Here is a 27,168-nt window from a genome sequence, read left to right as displayed (position 1 = left end):
GCTGGGTTATATTGCTCATATCATGCATATGGTGTCTTGCATTGCCATGCCATCTGCTTAGATTAGACATGCTTTGTGTGAATGCCTCATGTTTGCTTTCTATATCAGATATGTGAATTATGCAATGCCATGATTTTCAGCCAGTTATCATATATGTGAATTATGCACCGCCATGGAGCCAGGCATCATATATGTGAATTATCTCATGCCATCTTTTTTTTCATTACGTATTCCATTTGTCGACAATCTGTGTATATTGAACTACTCTTCATGTGTATCAGCTATTTGAGCCGGTTATGGAAAAATCTGGAGTGAAAACAAGGTCTTCAGAGCAGGCAATGGTACCTGTTGAAGCATATATCTCGATGGTTACAGGTAGCTCCTCAGAGGAGGATTCAGAGACAGATGACCAGTCCTATATCCCACCTGAGGTGTATGCACTAAGTTGCAATGTTTATATTTCTCATATGATGCATATGGTGTCTTGCATTGCTTAGTTTAGACATCATATGCACAATATTGAATTCTATCTGCTTAGTTTAGAGATCATACATGTGAGTGCCAGCTGCTTGGTATATGAATCTATTATGTCAATTATATCATGCCATCATGTATACTTAGAAAACATGTATGTGAATTATTTCATCCCAACCTATTTTAGAAAGACATCATATAGTTTTGTCATGTGATCCTGTTTAGGTACTCATCATATGTTGAATTATGCCATTATATCCCGTTAAGTTATCCATCATATATCTGAAACTGTGTCATGCTATCCTGTTTAGTTAGGCATCATATATGTGAAATTGTGTCATGATGTACTGTTTGGTTAGACAACATATATGTGAATTACCACATCTGTCTATCATACAATGTCTGTACGTTCAATTTCTTTTCTTGTTTATCAACCATTTGAATTGGAGGGGGTGATGGCAGCATCTAAGGGAGCAAAAACCCGTTCTTCACAAAATACAGTGCTGCCCATCGATGCAGATAGAACCATGGTTGTACTGGCCCACAAACTAGCCCCACCACACATAATCGAGACTCTTCCAGATTGCACACTTACACCATTGGGCAGAGAACCAGCTACAACCCATCTAACCGCAACCCCAGCGGATAGTAACCCACTTATAGTTGACAAAGCACCATTTCCACCACAGAGTACCCCCACACAAGTAGTTTATAAAGCTACTGCAGTGCCCAAAGCACGAAGACCACCAGAACTAACCCAAACTCCACGTTTAAAGCAGAAGAGCAACTGTTCTCAGGTCAGATTCCGTAGCTATGGTCCATACTCCTTTGCTGTTGCATCACTTTATTTACTCATACCAAGTACTTTCGAATTTGAAGGATCCAATTGAAACTCCAATGGCGCAATAGGTATGTTTTAAACCTATTTCTTTAACTAGATTGTTGTTCTAACTTCTTGCTCTATGTTGATTTCAGTTTAAGTTGTATAAACAGTTATGTTATCATGTGATGCACATTACAAGTGCTGCCAATGCTGTGTAGTTTCTCACACTTATATTATGTCTATGCTGCTGTGTCTTAAAAATATATGAGTTGAACTATGTCTCTATCTTGATTAGGGAACATAAACTAGAATGATATGGACAATACAGTGACCATAGTACATAGATATATGTTTGTTTCATGTTGTTATCCTGTCCACCTTACTACTGAACCGGTTTACCAAAATGAGTTAAACCTGTGATGTGTCTGCTTGTTTCTCTTGTAGTATGCACACAGAATATTGGAGAAGAGCACCCCACTATGCAATGGTAGAGAAAGTAATGCAGATAAGGTTCAAGATAGTGAGACAATCCTGTTGGTCTCCAAGAAAGGTGATAAAAACGATCTTGTAGACAGTGAGAAAACCTCACAGTCCTGCGTTGATGTAGTGTTCGAGTTACTGGCCAGTACCGCTGACACAAGCTCTTCGAACTTGCTGCCTGAATCACTTCGGCTTCTTCAGTCTCAGCTACAAGCCGAAAGGCATCAGTCAGCTGTGTTGCGGCAAGAAGCCGAAGGACTGAGGAAGTCCCTGCAGAATTCAGATGCGTACTTTATTGTGCAACAGCAAGCGCTGGAGGATTTAAGTGCCAAACAAGAGAAAGTTAATAAGCTTGCTAAGGATCTTGCCAGCATTATGGGTACCCAGGATATTGTTTCTTGAACTCTTCTGAAGTGGTTTCAGTTATGGACTTGTTTTGCTGCGGCGTTTATATGCTGCTTTGTTCCCTATATTTGCACTAGTGGCGAACTTTGATGCCCAGTGGATGTAATATGTGTAATAGTCATGATAGCCTAGCATAAGTTGCTTGCTTATTTATTTCCTTGTTGTCTTGTTTATTTGTTTGCTTGTAGTCAGTGTAGTTCTTTTTCCGCGGTTTGCTAGTGGCTGCAATAACCTATTTTTTAAAACTAGGCCACAATAACCATGGGCTAATATTTACTGTAGTGACACTGGGCCTCCTATGGGCCGTAGAAACAGTGGGCCTTCTACGGGCCGTAGAAATAGTAGGCCTTCTACGGGTCGTAGAAACAATGGGCCTTCTACGGGCCGTAGAAACAATGGGCCTTCTACGGGCCGTATCATCAATGGGCCTTATACGGGCTGTATGATCGATTGGCCAAACATGGGCCAATAACAGGCCGCATTATGGCCGTAAACGGGCTAGGGTTGGAATCGTCCGTTCATGGGCCGACCATAACGGGCCATCATTAATAGGCCGTATTTGATGACGCTATGAAAGCGTCCCAACGTATTAACGGACCACAAACGGGCCGACTGAAACCACGGGCTGAATTTGGCCCACAAGCAGAAAATGACAGTAACGGGCCGTAAGTAAACGAATGTTGGAAATGAGCCCAAGAATAAATGGGTTCTGAGAAGTCCGCAAGATAACATGGGCTGGAAACGGCCCAACGGAATAACGGGTCGTTAATGGGTATAAAGTGATACACTGTTCATTACGGGCCAGTTTCACCACGGGCCGTTAATGGGTGTAAAGTGATACACTGTTCATTACAGGTCAGTTTCACCACGGGCCGTTAATAGGCCAAGAGTTACATAGGGCCTCATATGGGCCGAAAGACGTCATGGGCCATACATGGGCCAGAAGTGAAAACATGCTGGAATCATATTGGATGGCCCAGATGACGCTACTGGGCCTAATTCGGATAGGGCATAACGGGCCTTGGGTTAGCGGGTTGTAAATGGGCTATATGTGAACATGTCGTTAACAGGCTTTCCATGGGCCGGCCTGCCACCTTTTGACCAAGTCAAACGGCCCGGCCTTTTCACAGGAATGGGCCTCTGTTGGACCGTGCCACGTGTCGACGTATCATAGGCGCCTTCTGTCCAATGAGTGGATGACATATGTCCCAACGATGAGCCGACACGTGTTTCCTCTAGCCAATGATGATTTTACACGTGGAAAATCCCCATTGGTCGGGGCTGTTAACGGGTTATCGGATCCAAAACCCGACCCGACAGCTTAACAACGTTCTGTTATGGTGGATGCCACGTGTCGGTCACCCTTGACGAAAGCACTTTTGTGACGTGCGATTTATCGTCATGGAAGTGCACACTTCCGTGATGATAATTTTGGTAATGTCATGGAACACTTCTACGACAGCACATGTATGACTATCTTGATTCTGTCATAAAATCATCATGGATGTACATGCATGACAAAAAACGCGACCTACTATGACAAACACGTATCATCACGGAAGTGTATTTTTTTGTAGTGACGGCATCAGCTGCAACTGGCACGGATACAGCACCGGAGCCATCTACACTCACAACCATTAGTAGGTCAGCATAAAAATAAAACGAGTGCATACAATGCAACAACCAGCTACAAATGCTACCGACACTCAACTTAAACTCGTAACTAACGTCCAGTTAACACGTCGTAGTCTAGCGTGGCCTACAGTCAGCGTGACACGGATACCAAGCGTTGTGGCACTCCGGCTCAGAGCAACCGGTTTACCATGCATTGCCAGCCCAGAGACCATGTCTTCTGGCAACACACAACATCTTGGTACAGAAAACAACTGCTTTATTGATGCTAGCGGGTCATAGTTCATATTACAACAGGTGGCGAGGCCAAGCGACACAGACGGTGCGGCTGAACAACATGTACATTATTTAGTGAACATATATGGGGCCTCGATCATAACAACTACGTGGCAGCGGAACGACGTCGTAGCGGAGCTCCATAGCATAGGGACACCGATGTGGACACGATCTAGACTCGGACAGCACTCCTTTCCAATGAGACTTTCTTGAAAGCTGGCATGACACGCCAGGTCAGTACATTAAATGTACTTGAAACCTCACAACAAACATAAACATAATGACAAGCAATATCATGATATTTAACCAATTGCTTTACTAATGCAACATCATATCATACATGCAGTGATCATGATCTTGTGATATAAGTCCCTCAGACTTGATTACCAAACGGTGATTGCTCTCGGATCACAAATGGACCAACCTCATGGTCTTTAATCGGGTTACCTCGTAACCAAATGGTGATCTTACCGAGATCACAAACGGACCAACCACTTGGTCTCCATCAACACAATGTTTTCCCAAACATCATCTTCTCAACGGTGCAAAGTTCATATCTTAGTGTGCAAAATTAATTTAAACGTTGACCCACGGTGTGACCTACTTTCGAGTGTGTCCGTAACCATGGACTCGGCTATCGATAGATTTAATAGACTCTACAGAGGTAGCGCACTGTACCGACACCACAGAACCCATGGCCTCGCACTCCCATTCGGGTGGACCAACGGCGTTCCGACGAAACCCCTCCATTGCCATGACACTCTCCCGACCACTCCGACTCACTCCCCACTGGGCTAGTCCTGGGTGGCCCCGTGTCTACCAAAGACACCAATGGCCACCATCGTGGAAAAAAATAAATGGTCCCAAATGGGGACAAGGTACCATAACAACAACAACGGGCACACAAGGTTATGTCTGCTTACCGGGCCAGGGTACCGCATGCCCATAACCTTCCCTCGTTGGAGGCACCGACCATAGGCATGACAATGGATCGAATAAAGGCCTTCCCATAAAGGCAAATGTGGTTGCACTGTGAAAACTCGATTCAGTGGCACCATGACCCGATCAACAATATGTTCAAGTTGAGTTATTATCAGGTTCAACTTAAGGTGAAAATAACCGGTGTCATGATATGCCATGAAAATGCATCACAAAAATATGCATCATATATCAACGGAAATAACTGGGTCAACCATATCCACACTAAGCATAGACATCAACAGCTCATAACACCCCTCTGTTTATGATTTATCATCACTTTAGACAAAATCTTTACTTAGCAAATTTATCATTTATCTCATTTAAGAAAATAACCCAAAAATATTTACTTATATCCATAACCATATTACTTCTTCCTAACAAATATTACCTCTAGTTACTTAACCAACCAAATTAGCTTCAAACTTCTGTAAACTAAGCATATCAACTCAAACAAGCAACCAACAGAATATAAATATTATTGTAGTGATTTAAATGCATGGATTAAACCATTAATTCAAGTTGAAAAATCACAAATATTGCAATGGCACCATGAAAATGTTGTTGTCGCCGATGTAGCTCCGGCCGCTTAACGGTCCCGCTGGCACGTCCAGCATGCTCACCACATCGCGTAGGTGTTGTAGGTGCTAGCGCCACGCTGCCTAGGCCACCGCAGCCACACGCACAAGCTAAACCGAGCTTCGGCCTCCGCCATGCTCGTCGCCGGCGATGCTCCGGCCACTCCCCGGCCAAGCCATCACCACGGCTGGATCCGGGCGAGCACCAGCTCCCCGTAGCTGCTCTCCGTGCAGCAAATGATGTCCTATGGGCAAATCCCGCAGCGCGCCGCCGCGTCTGGCCTCGCCGGCGGCTAAACGCCGGCAGGCTTTGACCCGCTGACCGGCGAGTTGACCACGCCTGACCTGTGTGGGCCCAGGTTGACTCCCCCCTGAGCCTATGACAGGTGGGGCCGACCTGTTAATTAGGTTTGGATTAGTGCTAACTAATTTTAGTTAGATTAGGTCACTGACATGTGGGCCCAGGCCCCACTGACAGTTAGTTAGTATTAACTTAATCCTGGTTGTTAGCTGAGACACTGACAGACAGGGCCCACCAGTCAGGTTTGACTGGCCCTGGCGCCTTTGACTCGCTGACGTCACAGTGACGCAGTGCTGACACAATTATTCATTTTCTGGATTTATTTTTATATAGGAAATTCTAGAAAATAGCCAAAACTTCTAAAAATCATAGAAAATCAACCATAGCTCGAAATCAAAAAAATTATATATGAAAAATGATCAGAAAAATTCAATCTATCCATCTGTAATGGTTTCATGCAACCACTTTAACCTTACTGTTTAGGTGAAACAAGCTAATACACCTATCATGCATAAGAACTTTCACCTTCATTTGAATCTTTGATTCAAATGGACCCATTTCAACTTGTTTCACATTGCATTAGGCAGGACACATCATTTTGCCATGTTATAGCATGCATCATATTGTTGCATATTGTCATGTGTTGATTATGTTCTGTGTGTCCTTCGTGGTAGGTTCTGCCTCCGAGGATATCTCCGAATATCCAACTGAAGGGCAGTACCCTACTACCACTCCATCAGGCAAGCCTCCCCATTGATCATATCGATACAATCCCATGTTCTCGCCTCTGCTCTCATTTACTGCATTAAGACAACATCGTTTCAAACAGCTGTGTGCTACGGTAGTTGAACCCTTATCCTCTGCATGACCTGTCATTGCCACAGTAACTAGATGACACCCACTAGCATGTGTAGGAGTTGATTGAGCCATGTTTGTGTTTCCTACCTTGCTATGCCTGCTATGCTTAGAGTTGTGTCAGGTCTGGTTCATCTGGGTGATGGGCTAGAGTGAAATGATTATGTCGGTAATGTGAGGAATGTGTTGAACATGAGTTGGTAAAGGTATCGATGAGAGGCCATGTAGGAGTACATGATGGGTTGTTTCATTGAGGCCGTCCATAAGAACTGAGATCTGTATGTGTGATTTAAGATTCAGTTACTACCATACGTTGGGCCCGAAACCAATGGACCCTCTCGGCTTCTTGATCACCCTAGTACTCTGTCCAGGAGTTGCAAATAGTTTCTGGTGTTTGTAGGTTATGTGTTGGCGGCTGTGCGTAGCGCTGACCCTAGGGGTGGGCTATGTTGCGGTAGATACACCGTGGTCGGGTATGCCGGGTGCCCATTTTGCGTCTCGGGACCTTGTTCACATTGTTCGGGGCCGTATGTGGAAACCTTGGCCGGACTCCCTGCGGATGGAACCTGGATAGGTGATAAACCTGGAATAGAGACTTGAGTGTTTAGGTAGGCCGTGGCCGACACCCTCGTTGGGCTTCCGCTTGAAGGTTGCTGAGTACATGTCGTGTAAACGACAATAAGTGGTGAAAGCGTGTATGAAGAAGTACACCCCTGCAGGGTTAACATCATCTATTCGAATAGCCGCGTCCGCGGTAAAGGATTACTTGGTTGCCTATACAGTTCATAGACAAGTTAATGGATACTACTAAAATACTCAAGATAAGTGTGAGTACCGAGGATGGCTCTCTCGTAGGATGACGAGGGAGGATCCCCGGTGGAGTATTGTGTTGGTGATTAGTGGACTCGTGTGCGAAAACTATTTTACTAGTGGTGTTCCGTAGGATAGCTTAGCCAAGAGTCAAAGCTGGCTTGCTGCAATAACTCCACCACCTTCTTGAGAATGAGCATGTATAGTAGGTTCTGATGTAAGACTTGTTGAGTACCTTTGTACTCATGTTTGCTTAATTACTGTTTTCAGACAACAACACCGCCCCCTCCGATGGGTTTTATGTAGATATCGAGTCGATGAGTGACTTGCCACCCAGGTGGTGATCCTGGCCATGGAGGGCCCTATGTAGATAGACAGGCTTCGAGAAGCCTTCTTTCTTTCTAGTGTTTGTACTCAGACTATTTGCTTACGCATGTGCTTGTATGCTTGTATGACTTGAGTGTCGGGTCATGTGACCCCTACCTGTATGAACATGTTTTGTATGGCTCTCTGGAGCCTTTAAATAAAGTACTTGAGTTGTAGAGTTTTGTTGTGATGCCATGTTGTATTTGCACATATCGAGCATATTGTGTGTATGATTGAAATGCTTGGTATGTGTGGGATCCGACAATCTAGTTGTTTATCCTTGGCAGCCTTTCTTATAGGGAAATGTAGTCTAGTGCTCCTCGAGCCATAGTAGTCCGCTACAGCCCGGTTCACCGGAGTTCTGCTAATCCAACACTACTGCTCAGGGCACTTGACTGGCCGGCATGTGTTTCACTTTGTTCCTATGTCTGTCCCTTCGGGGAAATGTCACACGGTGACTTCCGGAGTCCTACCTAGCCTGCTACAGCCCGGGTTCCCCGGAGTCCTGTTAGCCAAGTGCTACAGCCCGGATTCACTCACCGATGACCGACATGCTCGATGTGATTCATGTATGCATGTCTCCATAGGTCTGTGCCGCTTTGGGTTCATGACTAGCCATGTCGGCCCGGGTTCTCTGTCATATGGATGCTAGCGACACTATCATATACGTGAGCCAAAAGGCACAAACGGTCCCGGGCCATGGTAAGGCGACACCCGTGGGGATACCGTGCGTGAGGCCGCAATGTGATATGAGGTGTTACTGGCTAGATCTATGTTACTGGCCGCAATGTGATATGAGGTCCTGACAGCGTTGGCATCAGAGTCGGAATGCCTGTAGGTTCGTTGAGCCAAACTGGTCGATGTCGAGTCTAGAAATGCTTTAGTTATATGTAGGGGAATTGATTGTGGGAGGGAACGTAAGGCTCTTTTACTCCTTTACCTTATGCCCTCTGATCTGAGTCATTCTCTTCTCATTCAACGTGGGTTAAGGACTAGGCTCTCTTCTTCTATCAGGTTCACGTGTTACTAATCCGCAGTAGCTTATAGGATTGTTGTTACAAGCCTCAGTATAGTTTCTACTACTTTTAGTATGTTTCCAGTTGAATCAGAACCTTGGTATGATGTTGTTGAGTGGTATTGCAAACTGTTGTGGATGTCTCAAATCTTTTTCTGAGCATTTACAGCCATTATGCTGTCCGATTTCCCCTAGAAAATTCTAATGCCTTTGCATTATTCTGTGATTTCAGATGGCCACCTGTTCGCAGAACCAAGTGGTTCGTTTGACCCGGTGCCTTGATGTGCCCGGCCACACGGCCATGTTGGTTCGAGTGATGGTTGAGTCAGGCTATCGGTGGTATCCAGAATATACCGTTGAGGAGCAGTTCAGAGACTTCAACCAGAGCCAGTACCTCTATACTGTCAGGATATATCCCTCTTATCCTGGAGCCACTGAGCCCCTTCACTGTTCCTATGGACTTGGGGTCACTATTGAGATGTCGGTGCAGGATGCAGCCTATTCAATGATGACTATCATTCGAGCCAGGACTACCTTGCTACAGAACACCAATTTCCGATACATGCCAGCCTCACTTCCCGGAGCACAGGGGTACTATCAGGCCTTGTACTATGACTCTACACATGAGGAGTCACTAATCCGCACCACTGCCGAGATGCTCGAGGATAAGGACCGCGAAAATCGGGCCTTGCGTATGGAGCTTTTCCACACTCGTTCTGATCATTGGGCCACTTTGACTCGGTTTGCACCTGCGGTGTAGGCAAGATACATGGACATGAGGGATCTGTACCCTGTACGGTCTGGATTGCCAGATTGTATGGAGTGGCGTGATGTAGGAGGCATCACCCCTCCTCGTGGTCCCCGTCTGCCACCACCTGTGGGACCAAGGCCACATCCGAGTCCCTATGGTCCGCAGGCTCCGCAGGACCGTCTATTCCCAGATGATCATGTTCCACTTCCAGGCCTTGGTGGCGACTTCTATGAGGATTACTACGGAGCCATCTGAGCTAGTAGTAGTTTCACTAGTATTGTAGTAGTTGTATTCTCCACAGTCCTGTGTGACCGTGGGATACAACTTGGTGTGTATCACACTCCGAAGGTGTAGAAAAATAATGTATAGGAGCTTGGAATGCCTTCGATGAGTAGTGTCTTTCACCGTAGTTGTACTCTAGCCTGGGCTTGTACTAAACTATGTACGGTGTGTATTACCAATGGTATATATATGGCAGTTTCTATATTACCATGTCATGCAATGCACATCTTAGCATTCCATGTTATCCATTACATTCTGCACTTCCTTGCTAAGTTTGTGCCATCCTTATCTAAACCGTTGTCTTGTTTTCTCCTAGGATGGTCAACACCCGCAGCAACCCTGCTGCCCTGGAGCAGGGGGAAGCCAGTGCAGTTAGGGGTGAAAATATGCCTCACCCGCCTTCTCTGGCCAAAGTGATGCTAGAGGCGCAAAGAAACAAGCGTGAGACTAACCGCTTGCTGGAGCGGATTGAGCAGAACACTGCACGCCATCAGCGAAATGACTTGGTGTCAATCAATGATTTCATCAAGTTGTACCCACCAAAGTTCAATCATTCTGTCGAGCCCCTCGACGCGGATGACTGGCTCTGCAGCATCACACACAAGCTACGTTCTGCCAACATAGCCGAAGATGATAAGGTTACTTATGCTGCCTATCACCTCGAAGGCCCTGCTAGCCTTTGGTGGGAAAACATTGAGGCTATGCGCCCGGTCGGCCAAATCACTACTTGGGCTGAATTCAGTGAGGCTTTCCGTGAGCATCACATCCCGGAAGGTCTCATAGATCGCAAGAGGGAAGAGTTCTACAATTTCACCCAAGGAAGACTGACTGTGGATGCATGTAGTCGTGAATTTGGGAATCTGGCACGATATGCTCCTGAAGAGGTATCCACCGACGCTAAGAAGCAGGCAAGTTTCCACAAGGGACATAGCCCTGAGCTTCGCCGCGATCTTCGTCTGCACGAGTGCACCTCCTTTCAGAAGCTGGTCAATAAAGCCATCAGTGCTGAGACAGGCCAGTCTGACTATGACGCTTCACGCAAGCACTCTCATGATTTTGGCTCTTCATCCGGCTCTGGATCTCAGAAGCGCAGGGTGTGGATTCCAAGCACGGAACTGCCACCCAGGTTCATTCCGAGGCCATCCATTGAGGCGCCTCGTCCCAACCAGCAGTTTGCACCGTCCAAGCCCTATGGTGGCCCCGCTGCTAATGCTGCTCCATGCCCCAATGTTGTGACATGTTTCAAGTGTGGAGAGCCGGGACACTATAGTCGAGAGTGTCCCCAGAACAACAACCCCAATCAGTCTAGAAAGTCCGTTGGTTGTGGTAAGCCAGCGGGAAAGACATTCTACGCCAAGCCGGTCACCACTGCACGTGGCCATGTCAACTATGTCTCAGCCGAGGAGGCTCATGAGGATCCTAACGTCATCCTTGGTACGCTCCTTGTTAATTGCCATCCGGCATCTGTTCTTTTCGATACTGGAGCATCTCATTCATTCATATCTAAGAGCTATGCTCGATTGCATAACACAACATTCTGTGACATGCCCACTACCATGGAAATTCAAACCCTTGGCTCTAGATGGCAAACCTCTAGAGTAAGCCATGGGAACGAAATTCTTGTCGATAGACTTGTCTTCCTTGCATCCTTAATAGCTCTCAAGTCCTCGGACATAAACATCATCTATGGTATGGACTGGATGTCAGCACATTATGCTAAGATTGATTGTGCCACTAGAACCATTCAACTTACTCACCCATCGGGCAAGACAGTCAATGTCTTAACTCGAGTGGCCAAGCGCCAGCTTTACTCCCTAAATGCCAACCTCCTTCCAGACCTTGAAGATATTCCGGTAGTCCAGGACTTTCCGGATGTCTTTCTAGAAGAACTGCTAGGTGTTCCACCTGACAGGGATGTCGAGTTTGTGATAGACCTTGTTCCAGGAACCGTTCCAATTTCTAGAAGACCCTATAAGATGGCACCCTTAGAACTAGCCGAGCTTAAGAACCAACTCGATGAGTCCTTGAAAAAGGGTTTCATCCGTCCTAGTTCCTCTCCTTGGGCTTGCCCCGTCCTCTTCGTCAAGAAGAAGCATGGAACGGATTGGATGGTTGTAGATTACCGACCTGTCAACTTGGTCACTATCAAAAACAAGTATCCGCTTCCCATGATCGACGATCTGTATGACTAGCTCGCTGGATCGTTAGTCCTTTCCAAGATGGATTTGAGGTTGGGCTGCCATCAAATCAAAATCAGAAATGGGGACATTCCCAAAACGGCCTTTGTTACTCGTTATGGCCAATACGAGTACACCGTTATGTCCTTCGGTTTAACCAATTCCCCAGCCACCTTCTCTCGGTTAATGAACTCGGTCTTCATGGAGTATTTGGATAAATTCGTCGTAGTATACCTCGATGACATACTCATCTACTCCAAGAATGAAGATGAACATGCCGAACATCTAAGGCTGGTATTGACGAAACTTCGAGAGCATCGTCTTTATGCCAAATTCTCCAAGTGTGAATTTTGGTTACCAGAAGTGACCTATCTAGGCCATGTAATCTCTGGTAAGGGTATTGCTATCAATCCCGAGCGAGTTCAAGCCATCCTTGATTGGACTCCACCTGAGACGGTCAAGCAAGTTCGGAGCTTCCTTGGCTTAGCGAGCTACTGCCGCCGCTTCGTCGAGAATTTCTCCAAGGTTGCTAAACCTCTAACTGAACTCCTCAAGAAAAATAAAAAGTTCGAGTGGACCCACAGTGCGAGTTCAGCTTTCAGGAACTGAAAAGACGCATGACATCTGCCCCCGTACTGGTACCACCAGATTTCTCCAAGGACTTTATTATCTATTGCGACGCCTCGCGACAAGGACTAGGTTGCATACTCATGCAAGATCGTCAGGTAATTACCTATGCCTCACGGCAATTACACCCACATGAGGAAAACTATCCCACACATGATCTAGAGCTTGCAGCTATAGTCCATGCACTCAAAACTTGGCGACATTACCTTCTCGGTAATCGTTGCGAGATCTTCACCGATCACCAAAGTTTGAAATATATCTTCACCCAACCGGATTTGAATCTCAGACAACGACGTTGGGTCGAGTTGATCTCGGATTACGACTTAGGAATAACTTACACCCCGGGCAAAGCCAATGTCATGGCTGATGCGCTAAGTTGTAAATCTTATTGTAAAAACCTGATGTTACAACAAAGTCAACCACTTCTCCATGAGGAATTTCGTAAGCTTAATCTTCACATTGTTCCTCGAGGATTCCTATCCACCCTGGTGGCAAAATCTACCCTTACGGATCAGATCATCAAGGCACAGAAGGTAGATCCAGGAATCTCCCGTATTAAGAGAAACATTAAGAAAGGAGTTGTGAATTGTTTCTCCATTGATGATCAAGGTGTCGTATACTTTGGAAACCGCTTAGTGGTTCCCAAGGCACGAAACCTGAGGCGACTGATCCTTAAGGAAGCTCATGAATCCCCTCTCACCATTCATCCCGGTAGTACTAGGATGTATCAAGACCTACGCCAGAGGTTTTGGTGGACTAGGATGAAGAGAGAAATTGTTCAATACATTGCTAGTTGCGACGTCTGTCGTCGTGTTAAAGCAGAGCACCAACAGCCTGCTGGCACCCTTCAACCTTTGGCTATTCCTGAGTGGAAATGGGATAAAATTAGTACGGATTTCCTTACTGGGTTTCCCAAGACCAAGAGAGGGAATAATGCTATCTTCGTCCTGATCGACCGTCTTTCCAAAGTAGCCCATTTCCTACCTGTTCGTGAGAGTATCACCGCTAGCCAGCTAGCTGATTTATACATCTCCCAAATAGTGTCTCTTCATGGTGTCCCATTGGAAATTAACTCAGACTGTGGGAGTCTCTTCACCTCTCGATTTTGGGAAAGTTCCCAAAATTCTATGGGAACTCGTCTCTCTTTTAGCACCGCCTTCCATCCTCAATCGAGTGGTCAAGTAGAGCGAGTCAATCAAATTCTGAAAGATATGCTCCGAGCTTCTGTCATCTCATTTGGAATGGGTTGGGAGAAATGCCTTCCATTCGCGGAGTTTGCTTATAACAATAGTTATCAAACTAGCTTGGGCAAAGCTCCATTCGAAGTTCTCTATGGACGAAAATGTCGAACGCCTCTTAACTGGTCAGAAACTGGGGAAAGACAACTCTTTGGCCCGGATATGATTCAGGAAGCAGAAGAGCAGGTTCGCGTTATTCGTGAGAAATTGAAAACAGCCCAATCTCGTCAAAAGAGCCAATATGATCGTAAACATAAGCTCATGACTTATGAAGTCGGCGAGAAGGCTTACCTTCGGGTTACTCCGTTAAAGGGAACACATCGCTTCGGTATCAAAGGCAAATTGGCTCCTCGTTACATTGGACCCTTTCGCATTCTTGCGAAACGAGGAGAAGTTGCCTACCAGTTGGAACTACATTCACGTCTTTCCAGAGTTCACGATGTCTTCCACGTTTCTCAACTCAGGCGTTGCTTCGCGATCCTATCCGTGGAGTGGACCACGAAACGCTTGATCTACAAGATAACCTCTCATATCGGGAATATCCCGTTCGTATCCTTGATCAAGCCGAGAGTACCACTCGACGCCATAATATCAAGTTTCTCAAGGTTCAATGGTCACACCATTCCGAGAAACAAGCCACTTGGGAAAGGGAGGATCGTCTTCGACTCGAGTACCCCACCTTCTTCCCGGAGGATCCTAAATCTTGGGACGAGATTCTTTTGAGTGGGGATGAGTTGTCACACCCTAGCTGGTTCATGCATTTGAGTGTTGCATCATGTCTACTTCCACAGAAACTTGAAATGGGGATGACAAAACCCCCAGCAACCCCCCTGGAAAGAACTAGGGTTTACTAAAATTATTTTCAATGAACCCAAAATGCCCTTCACAAAATGTTAATCTTTTTTGGATTGGGTTAAAACCCCTGGAAAAAATGGTGCGCTCTTTTCTAGGACATTCTGGATTCTTTGAATTAAATCATAAGTATTTGAATTTGGGCATTTAAATGCTATAAAATATTTTAAATGCGCAAATAATTCTGGAGTTAAGTGAGGGCTGTTAGGAATAATCCCAACAGAGCCCACAATTATTTTCAGGATTTTAGCAAGTGCCTAAGTATTTTTAATAAAGCCCTAAAGTTACAGAAAAATAGAAAAATAAAACAAACAGGAAAGAGAGAAAGAGAAAGCTTACCTGGTGCCCACCCAGCAGGCCCACCTGCCGGCCCGGCCCAGCCAACGCTCCAGCGAGCTGCTTGGCTTGGCCAGGCAGGCAAGCAGCTGCTCGACGGCGATCACAGCATGCGCGCCATGCAGCTGCCCGCCGCCTCACCGCTCCCCTCGTCGAGCTGTCGACGTGGGATGACCCCCCTCTCTCTCCCGACCTCGTAGACATTCGCTCTTCCCTCTGGTTCCTCTCTCTCGCCCTCCCCGACGTCGCCCGAGACGTCACCGTCGCCGCCGCTCGCCGCAGCCATGTCCAACGTCGTCCCCGCACCCTCTCACCTTATCCGGACAGTTCGCCGTTGTCGACTACGTCGACTAGCCAAGCCGCACGACGCTGGAGCCCCTGCATCGTCCCCGCCGCCGTCGTCTTCAACCTCGGGCCGCCGAGATCCCCGTCGCCGTTCCGACCACACCGAGCCTTCCCCGAGCACGCTGACCTTCTCTGTGGCTTACCAGTGAGCTACTGCTCCTCCCACTTCTGTCCGCTTCGTCGCTAGAGCTCTGTAGCCGCCGTGCCTTTTCCGTCCGAACGCACCGCCGCCTGAGCTCATCGCCGATGTAGCTCCGGCCGCTTAGCGGTCCCACTGGCACGTCCAACATGCTCACCGCATCACGTAGGTGATGTAGGTGCTAGCGCCACACCGCCTAGGCCACTGCAGCCACGCGCACGAGCTGACCCGAGCTTCGGCCTCCGCCAAGCTCGTCGTCGGCGATGCTCCGGCCACTCCCCGGCCAAGCCATCACCACGGCTGGATGCGGGCGAGCACCAGCTGCCTGTAGCTGCTCTCTGGGCAGCAAATGATGCCCTGTGGGCAAATCCCGCAGCGCGCCGCTGTGTTTGGCCTCACCGGCGGCTAAACGCCAGCAGGCTTTAACCCGCTCACCGGCGAGTTGACCACACCTGACCCGTATGGGCCCAGGTTGACTCCCCCCTGAGCCTATGACAGGTGGGGCTGATTTGTTAATTAGTTTAGGATTAGTGCTAACTAATTTTAGTTAGATTAGGTCACTGACATGTGGGCCCAGGCCCCACTAACAGTTAGTTAGTATTAACTTAATCCTATTAGTTAGCCGAGACACTGACAGACAGGGCCCACCAGTAAGGTTTGACTGGCCCTAGCGCCTTTGACTCGCTGACATCACAGTGACGCAGTGCTGATGCAATTATTCATTTTTTGGATTTATTTGTATATAGGAAATTCCAGAAAATAGCCAAAACTTCTAAAAATCATAGAAAATCAACCATAGCTCCAAATCAAACAAATTATATATGAAAAATGATCAGAAAAATTCAATCTATCCATCTGTAATGGTTTCATGCAACCACTTTAACCTTACTGTTTAGGTGAAACAAGCTAATACACCTATCATGCATAAGAACTTTAACCTTCATTTGAATCTTTGGTTCAAATGGACCCATTTGAACTTGTTTCACATTGCATTAGGCAGGACACATCATTTTGCCATGTCATAGCATAGATCATATTGTTGCATATTGTCATGTGTTGATTATGTTCTGTGTGTCCTTCGTGGTAGGTTCTGCCTCCGAGGATATCTCCGAATATCCAACTGAAGGGCAGTACCCTACTACCACTCCATCAGGCAAGCATCCCCATTGATCATATCGATACAATCCCATGTTCTCGCCTCTGCTCTCATTTACTGCATTAATACAACATCGTTTCAAACTGCTGTGTGCTATGGTAGTTGAACCCTTATCCTCTGCATGACCTGTCATTGCCACGGTAACTAGATGAAACACACTAGCATGTGTAGGAGTTGATTGAGCCATGTTTGTGTTTCCTACCTTACTATGCCTGCTATGCTTAGAGTTGTGTCAGGTCTGGATCATCTGGGTGATGGGCTAGAGTGAAATGATTATGTCGGTAATGTGAGGAATGTGTTGAACATGATTTGGTAAAGGTAATGATGAGAGGCCATGTAGGAGTACATGGTGGGTTGTTTCATTGAAGCCGCCCATAAGAACTGAGATCTGTATGTGTGATTTAAGATTCAGTTACTACCATACGTTGGGCCCGAAACCAATGGACCCTCTCGGCTTCTTGATCACCCTAGTACTCTGTCCAGGAGTTGCAAATAGTTTCTGGTGTTTGTAGGTTATGTGTTGGCGGCCGTGCGTAGCACTGACCCTAGGGGTGGGCTATGTTGCGGTAGATACACCGTGGCCGGGTATGCCGGGCGCCCGTTTGGCTTCTCGGGACCCTGTTCACATCGTTCGGGGCCGTATGTGGAAACCTCGGCCGGACTCCCTGCGGATGGAACCTGGATAGGCGATAAACCTAGACTAGAGAATTGAGTGTTTAGGTAGGCCGTGGCCGACACCCTCGGTGGGCTTCCGCTTGAAGGTTGCCGAGTACATGTCGTGTAAACGGCGGTAAGTGGTGAAAGTGTGTATGAAGAAGTACACCCCTGCAGGGTTAACATCATCTATTCGAATAGCCGCGTCCGCGGTAAAGGACTACTTGGTTGACTATACAGTTCATAGACAAGTTAATGGATACTACTAAAAGACTCAAGATAAGTGTGAGTACCGAGGAAGGCTCTCTCGTAGGATGACGAGGGAGGATCCCCGGTGGAGTATTGTGTTGGTGATTAGTGGGCTCGTGTGCGAAAACTATTTTACTAGTGGTGTTCCGTAGGATAGCTTAGCCAAGAGTCAAAGCTGGCTTGCTGCAATAACTCCACCACCTTCTTGAGAATGAGCATGTATAGTAGGTTCTGATGTAAGACTTGTTGAGTACCTTTGTACTCATGTTTGCTTAATTACTGTTTTCAGATGACAACACCGCCCCCTCCGATGTGTTTTATGTAGATCTCGACGTCGATGAGTGACTTGACACCCAGGTGGTGATCCTGGCCATGGAGGGCCCTATGTAGATAGACAGGCTTCGAGAAGCCTTCTTTCTTTCTAGTGTCTGTACTCAGACTATTTGCTTCCGCATGTGCTTGTATGCTTGTATGACTTGAGTGTCGGGTCATGTGACCCCTACCTGTATGAATATGTTATGTATGGCTCTCTGGAGCCTTTAAATAAAGTACTTGAGTTGTAGAGTTTTGTTGTGATGCCATGTTGTATTTGCACATATCGAGCATATTGTGTGTATGATTCAAATGCTTGGTATGTGTGGGATCCGACAATCTAGTTGTTTATCCTTGGCAGCCTTTCTTATGGGGAAATGTAGTCTAGTTCTCCTCGAGCCATAGTAGTCCGCTATAGCCCGGTTCACCGGAGTCCTGCTAGCCCAGCACTACTGCTCAGGGCACTTGACTGGCCGGCATGTGTTTCACTTCGTTCCTATGTTTGTCCCTTCGGGGAAATGTCACGCGGTGACTTCTAGAGTCCTGCCTAGCCTGCTACAGCCCGGGTTCCCCGGAGTCCTGTTAGCCCAGTGCTACAGCCCAGATTCACTCGCTGATGACCGACATGCTCGATGTGATTCATGTATGCCTGTCTCCGTAGGTCTGTGCCGCTTTGGGTTCACGACTAGCCATGTCGGTCCGGGTTCTCTGTCACATGGATGCTAGTGACACTATCATATGCGTGAGCCAAAAGGCGCAAACGATCCCTGGCCATGGTAAGGCGACACCCGTGGGGATACCGTGCGTGAGGCCGCAATGTGATATGAGGTGTTACCGGCTAGATCTATGTGACTTGGAATCGGGGTCCTGACATTCTCCCTCGGGGCTGAGGGTATGTACCAGTAGCTATGTGTTTGATCTCTCTCTCTCTCGTATTCTTGTGGTGATCCGATCTTGATGTATCGCGAGCTTTGCTATTATAGTTGGATCATATGTTTCTCCTCCCCCTCTTCTCTCTTGTAATGAATTGAGTTTCCTCTTTGAAGTAATCTTATCGGATTGAGTCTTTAAAGATTTGAGAACACTTGATGTATGTCTTGCGTGGGATACCTGTGGTGACAATGGGGTATTCTATGATCCACTTGATGTATGTTTTGGTGATCAACTTGCGGGTTCCGTGACCTTGGGAACCTATGCATAGGGGTTGGCACACGTTTTCGTCGTGATTCTCCAGTAGAAACTTTGGGGCACTCTTTGAGGTCCTTTGTGTTGGTTGAATAGATGAATCTGAGATTGTGTGATGCATATCTTATAATCATGTTCACGGATACTTGAGGTGACATTGGAGTATCTAGGTGACATTAGGGTTTTGGTTGATTTGTGTCTTAAGGTGTTATTCTAGTATGAACTCTAGGGCTGTTTGTGACACTTATAGTAATAGCCCAATGGATTGATTGGAAAGAATAACTTTGAGGTGGTTTCGTACCCTACCATAACCTCTTCATTCGTTCTCCGCTATTAGTGACTTTGGAGTGACTCTTTGTTGCATGTTGAGGGATAGTTATGTGATCCAATTATGTTATCATTGTTGAGGGAACTTACACTAGTGAAAGTATGAGCCCTAGGCCTTATTTCCACACATTGCAATACCGTTTACGCTCACTTTTATCATTAGTTACCTTGCTGTTTTTATAATTTCAGATTACAAATACCTTTATCTACCATCCATATACCACTTGTATCACCATCTCTTAGCCGAACTAGTGCACCTATACAATTTACCATTGTATTGGGTGTGTTGGGGACACAAGAGACTCTTTGTTATTTGGTTGCAGGGTTGCTTGAGCGAGACCATCTTCATCCTACGCCTCCTACGGATTGATAAACCTTAGGTCATCCACTTGAGGGAAATTTTCTACTGTCCTACAAACCTCTGCACTTGGAGGCCGAACAACGTCTACAAGAAGAAGGTTGTGTAGTAGACATCAAGCTCTTTTCTGGCGCCGTTGCCGGGGAGGTGAGTGCTTGAAGGTATATCTTTAGATCTTGCAATCGAGTCTTCTAGTTTCTTGTTTTATCACTAGTTTAGTTTATAAAATAAAACTATAAAAAATGGAATTGAGTTTGTCTCATACGCTTCACCTTTTTAATATCTTTCGTGAGTATGATGGAAAGGATAATTGTGTTCAAGTGCTAGAAGAATAAATCTATAAAATGTTTGGCACTAAATATTTGAATGATGAGCATGATTGCAATGTTGTTAGTCTGAATTCCTTGAATATCCATGATGCTAATGATATGCAAAGCCACAAGCTTGGGGAAGCTATGTTTTATGAAGATTTTTTTTGTCCCCCAAGTTTTGATGAGCAAATTTATTATGATGAAAGCATGCCTCCTATCTATGATGATTATTGTGATGCCACATATGCTTTAAAGAATAATAATAACAATGAAATTTGTCATCTTGATTTCAATTTTCAATCCCATGATAGTTACTTTGTTGAGTTTGCTCCCACTACTATTCATGAGAAGAAATTTTCTTATGTGGAGAGTAATAAAATTTCTATGCTTGTAGATCATGAAAAGAATGCTTTAGGTGCTGGTTATATTGTTGAATTCATTCATGATGCTACTGAAAATTATTATGAGAGAGGAATATATGCTTGTAGTAGTTTCAATAATATCAAGTTTCCTCTCTATGTGCTTAAAGTTTTGAAGTTATGCTTGTTTTACCTTCCTATGCAAGTTGATTCTTGTTCCCATAAGTTGTTTGCTCACAAAATCCCTATGCATAGGAAGTGGGTTAGACTTAAATGTGCTAGTCATATTCTTCATGATGCTCTCTTTATGTTACAATTATTATCTTCTATATGAGCATCATTGAAATCATCATGCCTAGCTATGGGCGTTAAACGATAGCGCTTGTTGGGAGGCAACCCAACTTTATTTTTGTTCCTTGATTTTTGTTCCTGTTTAGTAATAAATAATTCATCTAGCCTCTGTTTAGATGTGGTTTTAGTTCTTTAATTAGTGTTTGTGCCAAGAACAACCTTTGGGAAGAGTTGGGTGAAGTCTTTATGATCATGCTGTAAAAAACAGAAACTTTAGCGCTCACGAGAATTGCTGCCATTTTTATTTGGAGAGTGATATTTAGTTAATTATTTTTGCATATGATTAATATATAAATTCCTCAGGACCAGAAATTTATTTGAGAATTTTATGAGTTCCAGAAGTATGCGTTTGATCCAGATTACTATAGACTGTTTTGTTTTTGTCAGATTCTGTTTTTCGTGTGTTGTTTGCTTATTTTGATGAATCTATGGCTAGTAAAATAGTTTATAAACCATAGAGAAGTTGGAATACAGAAGTTTTAACACCAATATAAATAAATAATGATTTCATTACAGTACCTAAGTGGTGATTTATCTTCTTATACTAACGGAGCTTACGAGTTTTCTACTTTAAGTTTTGTGTTGTGAAGTTTTCAAGTTTTGGGTAAAGATTCGATGGACTATGGAATATGGAGTGGCAAGAGACTAAGCTTGGGGATGCCCAAGGCACCCCAAGGTAATATTCAAGTACAACTAAGAGCCTAAGCTTGGGGGTGCCCCGGAAGGCATCCCCTCTTTCGTCTTCGTTCATCGGTAACTTTACTTGGAGCTATATTTTTATTCGCCACATGATATGTGTTTTGCTTGGAGCGTCAATTTATTTTGTTAGGATTTTCTTGCTGTTATTTAGAACAATGTTTTGCATCTTTTATCTCAATAAAAGTGGCATTAATAGTCTTTACAATGCCTATGTTACAAGTATACATGTTGCTGTTTGAAAACAGAAAGTTTACCGCTGTTGCAATAATTCCCTAGAAAAGTAAGAATGTGATAAAATGTTGAAACCTTTTGAATATTAAGCTCTGATAAATTTACTACAGTGGGAATTTTCTTTCATAATTTTTGGAGCTAGGGAAGTATGGATGTTGTAGCATTCTTTACAGACTATCCTGTTTAGGCAGATTGCTGTTATGTTTGCATTGTTTGCATATGTTTGCTTCTTTAATGATTCTATTTGAGGATAGGACTATTAAATATGCAGAGGCATTTAGTATGCAATGTTGAGTAATAATTTTAGTGATTTTCTACAGTAGAGTATGATAAGGTTTTTGCAATGGTTTATACTAACTTATCTCACAAGTCCTTGTTGAGTTTTGTGTGGATGAAGCTTTTGAGATTTAGGGAGACCGTGATATGAGAGGAATTAACGAGACACAAAAGCTCGAGCTTAGGGATGCCAAAGGCACCCCAAGATAATATTTCAAGAAGTCTCAAGCATCTAAGCTTGGGGATGCCCCGGTTGGCATCCCACCTTTCTTCTTCAACAACTATCGGTTAGTATCGGTTGATCCTAAGTTTTTGCTTCTTCACATGATGTTTAATATTCTTAGATGTCATTTTATTTTTCTTTGCTTGCTATTTGAATTGAATACCAAGATCTTAAATTATTAAATGTTAGAGAGTCTTCACATAGTTGCATAATTATTCGACTACTCATTGATCTTCACTTATATCTTTCGTAGTAGTTTGTCATTTGCTCTAGTGCTTCACTTATACCTTTTAGAGCATGGTGGTAGTTTTATTTTGAAGAAATAGATGAACTCCCATGCTTCACTTATATTATTTTGAGAGTCTTAAGTAGCATGGTAATTTTCTTAAAATCCTAATATGCTAGGTATACAAGATTAATAATAAAACTTTCTTATGGTTGTAATGAATACTAAGAGATGTTTGATATTTGATGATTGTTTTGAGATATGGAGGTAATAATATCAAAGTCGTGCTAGTTGAGTAGTTGTGAAATTAATAAATGCCTGTGTTGAAGTTTGCAAATCCCGTAGCATGCATGTATGGTAAACGTTGTGTAAAAAATTTGAAACATGAGGTGTTATTTGATTGTCTTCCTTATGAGTGGCGGTCGGAGACGAGCGATGGTCTTTTCCTACCAATCTATCCCCCTAGGAGCATGCGTGTAGTGCCAAGGTTTTTGATGACTTGTAGATTTTTGCAATAAGTATGTGAGTTCTTTATGACTAATGTTGAGTCCATGGATTATATGCACTCTCACCCTTCCATCATTGCTAGCCTCTACGGTACCGTGCATTGCCCTTTCTCACATCAAGAGTTGGTGCAAACTTCGCCGGTGCATCCAAACCCCGTGATATGATACGCTCTTTCACACATAAACCTCCTTATATCTTCCTCAAAACAGCCACCATACCTACCTATTATGGCATTTCCATAGCCATTCCGAGATATATTACCATGCAACTTTCCACCATCCAGTTTATCATGACACATTCATCATTGTCATATTGCTTAGCATGATCATGTAGTTGACATAGTATTTGGGGCAAATCCACCGTTCATAATTTTTTTCATACTTGTCACTCTTGATTCATTGCATATCCCGGTACACCATCGGAGGCATCCATATAGATTCATACTTTGTTCTAGTATCGAGTTGTAATCATTGAGTTGTAAATAAATAGAAGTGTGATGATCATCATTCAATAGAGCATTGTTCCCAAAAAAAGAGAAAGGCCATAAAAAAGGCCAAATAAAAAATAAAGGCCAAATAAAAAAGGGACAATGCTATTATCCTTTTTCCACACTTGTGCTTAAAAGTAGCACCATGATCTTTATGATAGAGAGTCTCTTGTTCTGTCACTTTCATATACTAGTGGGAATATTTCATTATAGAACTTGGCTTGTATATTCCAACAATGGGCCTCCTCAAGTGCCCTAGGTCTTCGTGAGCAAGCAAGTTGGATGCACGCCCACTAGTTTCTTTTGTTGAGCTTTCATACATTTATAGCTCTAGTGCATCCGTTGCATGGTAATCCCTACTCCTCGCATTAACATCAGTCGATGGGCATCTCCATAGCCCATTGATTAGCCTCCTTGATGTGAGACTTTCTCCTTTTTGTCTTCTCCACATAACCCCCTCATTATATTCTATTCCACCCATAGTGCTATATCCATGGCTCGCGCTCATGTATTGCATGAAAGTTTATGAGTTTGAGATTACTAAAGTATGAAACAATTACTTGGATTTTCATCGGGGTTGTGCATGATGAGAGCATTCTTGTGTGACAAAAATGGAGCATGACTAAACTATATGATTTTATAGGGATGAACTTTCTTTGGCCATGTTATTTTGAGAAGACATAATTGCTTAGTTAGTATGCTTGAAGTATTATTATTTTTATGTCAATATGAACTTTTGTCTTGAATCTTTCGGATCTGAATATTCATATCACAATTAAGAAGAATTACATTGAAATTATGCCAACTAGCATTCCACATCAAAAATTATCTTTTTTATCATTTACCTACTCGAGGACGAGCAGGAATTAAGGTTGGGGATGCTTGATACGTCTCCAACGTATCTATAATTTTTGATTGCTCCAAGCTATATTATCTACTATTTTGGGCAATATTGGGCTTTATTATCCACTTTTATATTACTTTCGGGACTAACCTATTAACCGGAGGCCCAGCCCAGATTTGCTATTTTTTGCCTATTTCAGTGTTTCGAAGAAAAGGAATATCAAACGGAGTCGAAATGGAACAAAATCAACTGGAGAAGTTATTTTTGGAAGGAAACCTACCGGATAGACTTGGACCCTACGTCAGAAGATGAATGAGGAGCTCGCGAGGGTAAGGGGCATGCCCCCCTGCCTCGTGCCCCCCCCTTCGGTCCACCGACGTACCTCCTACACCCATATATACCTACGTAACCTAAAACTTCCAGAACAAAGATTAGATCGGGAGTTCCGCCGCCGCAAGCCTCTGTAGCCACCAAAAACCAGTCGGGGCCCTGTTCTGGCACCCTGCCGGAGGGGGGATCCCTCACCGGTGGCCATCTTCATCATCCCAGTGCTCTCCATGACGAGGAGAGAGTAGTTTATCCTCGGGGCTGAGGGTATGTACCAGTAGCTATGTGTTTGATCTCTCTCTCTCTCTCCCGTGTTCTTGAGGTGATACGATCTTGATGTATCACGAGCTTTGCTATTATAGTTGGATCATATGTTTCTCCTCCCCCTCTTCTCTCTTGTAATGAATTGAGTTTCCCCTTTGAAGTAATCTTATCAGATTGAGTCTTTAAAGATTTGAGAACACTTGATGTATGTCTTGCGTGGGATACCTGTGGTGACAATGGGGTATTCTATGATCCACTTGATGTATGTTTTGGTGATCAACTTGCGGGTTCCGTGACCTTGGGAACCTATGCATAGGGGTTGGCACATGTTTTCGTCGTGATTCTCCGGTAGAAACTTTGGGGCACTCTTTGAGGTCCTTTGTGTTGGTTGAATAGATGAATCTAAGATTGTGTGATGCATATCTTATAATCATGCCCACGGATACTTGAGGTGACATTGGAGTATCTAGGTGACATTAGGGTTTTGGTTGATTTGTGTCTTAAGGTGTTATTCTAGTATGAACTCTAGGGCTGTTTGTGACACTTATAGGAATAGCCCAATGGATTGATTGGAAAGAATAACTTTGAGGTGGTTTCGTACCCTACCATAACCTCTTCATTCGTTCTCCGCTATTAGTGACTTTGGAGTGACTCTTTGTTGCATGTTGAGCGATAGTTATGTGATCCAATTATGTTATCATTGTTGAGGGAACTTACACTAGTGAAAGTATGAACCCTAGGCCTTATTTCCACACATTGCAATACCGTTTACGCTCACTTTTATCATTAGTTACCTTGCTGTTTTTATAATTTCAGATTACAAATACCTTTATCTACCATCCATATACCACTTGTATCACCATCTCTTGGCCGAACTAGTGCACCTATACAATTTACCATTGTATTGGGTGTGTTGGGGACACAAGAGACTCTTTGTTATTTGGTTGCAGGGTTGCTTGAGAGAGACCATCTTCATCCTACGCCTCCTATGGATTGATAAACCTTAGGTCATCCACTTGAGGGAAATTTTCTACTATCCTACAAACCTCTGCACTTGGAGGACCAACAACGTCTACAAGAAGAAGGTTGTGTAGTAGACATCAGGTGGTCGAACGGCGTCGGAAACGGCCTCTCCAGTGGCGACAGAAAGCAGAGGTCGCCTAAGTTGGAGACGATGGCGACTAGAGGAAGCACCAGGGGCTCCAACCGGGCGGAATGGCACCACTGAGGCACGGCGGAGGCCCTGGAAGGGTGGCCCGAGCCTGGGAGGGACTGGAGCTGCTGAGATGACCCGAGGGGATCACCGGCGAGCTCGAGCTCGGGGACGGCGGCCCGCGGCCTGCCCGGCCGGGCTACGGCTTTCTACGAGTTGGTGCAGTGTGTGTGAGGAGTGGATAATGCTCGAGGAGGCTAGGGAGAGCTCTATTTATAGCCGAGCGATGAGAGGGGCTTGGGATCCGCCGGAGGACACCTGGACACGGTGTCCGGCGACAAACGGCGTCAGTGAGCGAGGGGGGAGGCGACGCAGCTCCAGCCCCATTTCTGTCCAGAATAGAAAATATAGCAAAAATATTCCAAAAAGTGATGAAATATTTTTGCTCAGGAAGGTGCCCTAGGGTTCAAAGAATATTTGGGAATTTTCTCAGATTTTTGTTGGCAAGAAAAATTGGGGTTGCTTTGGAACACAAGGGGCTAGTTAGGGTTTTAGAGAAAAAATGAATATTTTTCATTAGAAAAATATTCATAATATTATTTTGAAATGGATCAGAGAAGGAATGATGGCTTAGGGAGAGAAATAAGTCACTTGGGTGAAAGTCAAGGGGGTACCCAAGTGTTTAAGTCCATATGAAGTGATTCAAAAATTTCAAATTCAAATCCAAACCAACTGAAATCAGGCAAAGAGAAGAGGGCAAAAACCAGGCTGTCACAGCGCCCCTTCCTTCCTTCTCCTTCTCCCTTCCCTTTTTCCGATTCCATGTGGGAGGTGGAATCCTACTAGGACTAGGGAGTCCTAGTAGGACTCCACACTTTGGGCGCGCCCTATGAGGGCCGTCTTCCTCCTCCCTCCATCATTTATATACG

This window comes from Triticum dicoccoides, chromosome 5A, assembly GCF_002162155.2.
Source record: "Triticum dicoccoides isolate Atlit2015 ecotype Zavitan chromosome 5A, WEW_v2.0, whole genome shotgun sequence".
NCBI lineage: Eukaryota > Viridiplantae > Streptophyta > Magnoliopsida > Poales > Poaceae > Triticum > Triticum dicoccoides.
This window is presented reverse-complemented; position numbering follows the sequence as displayed.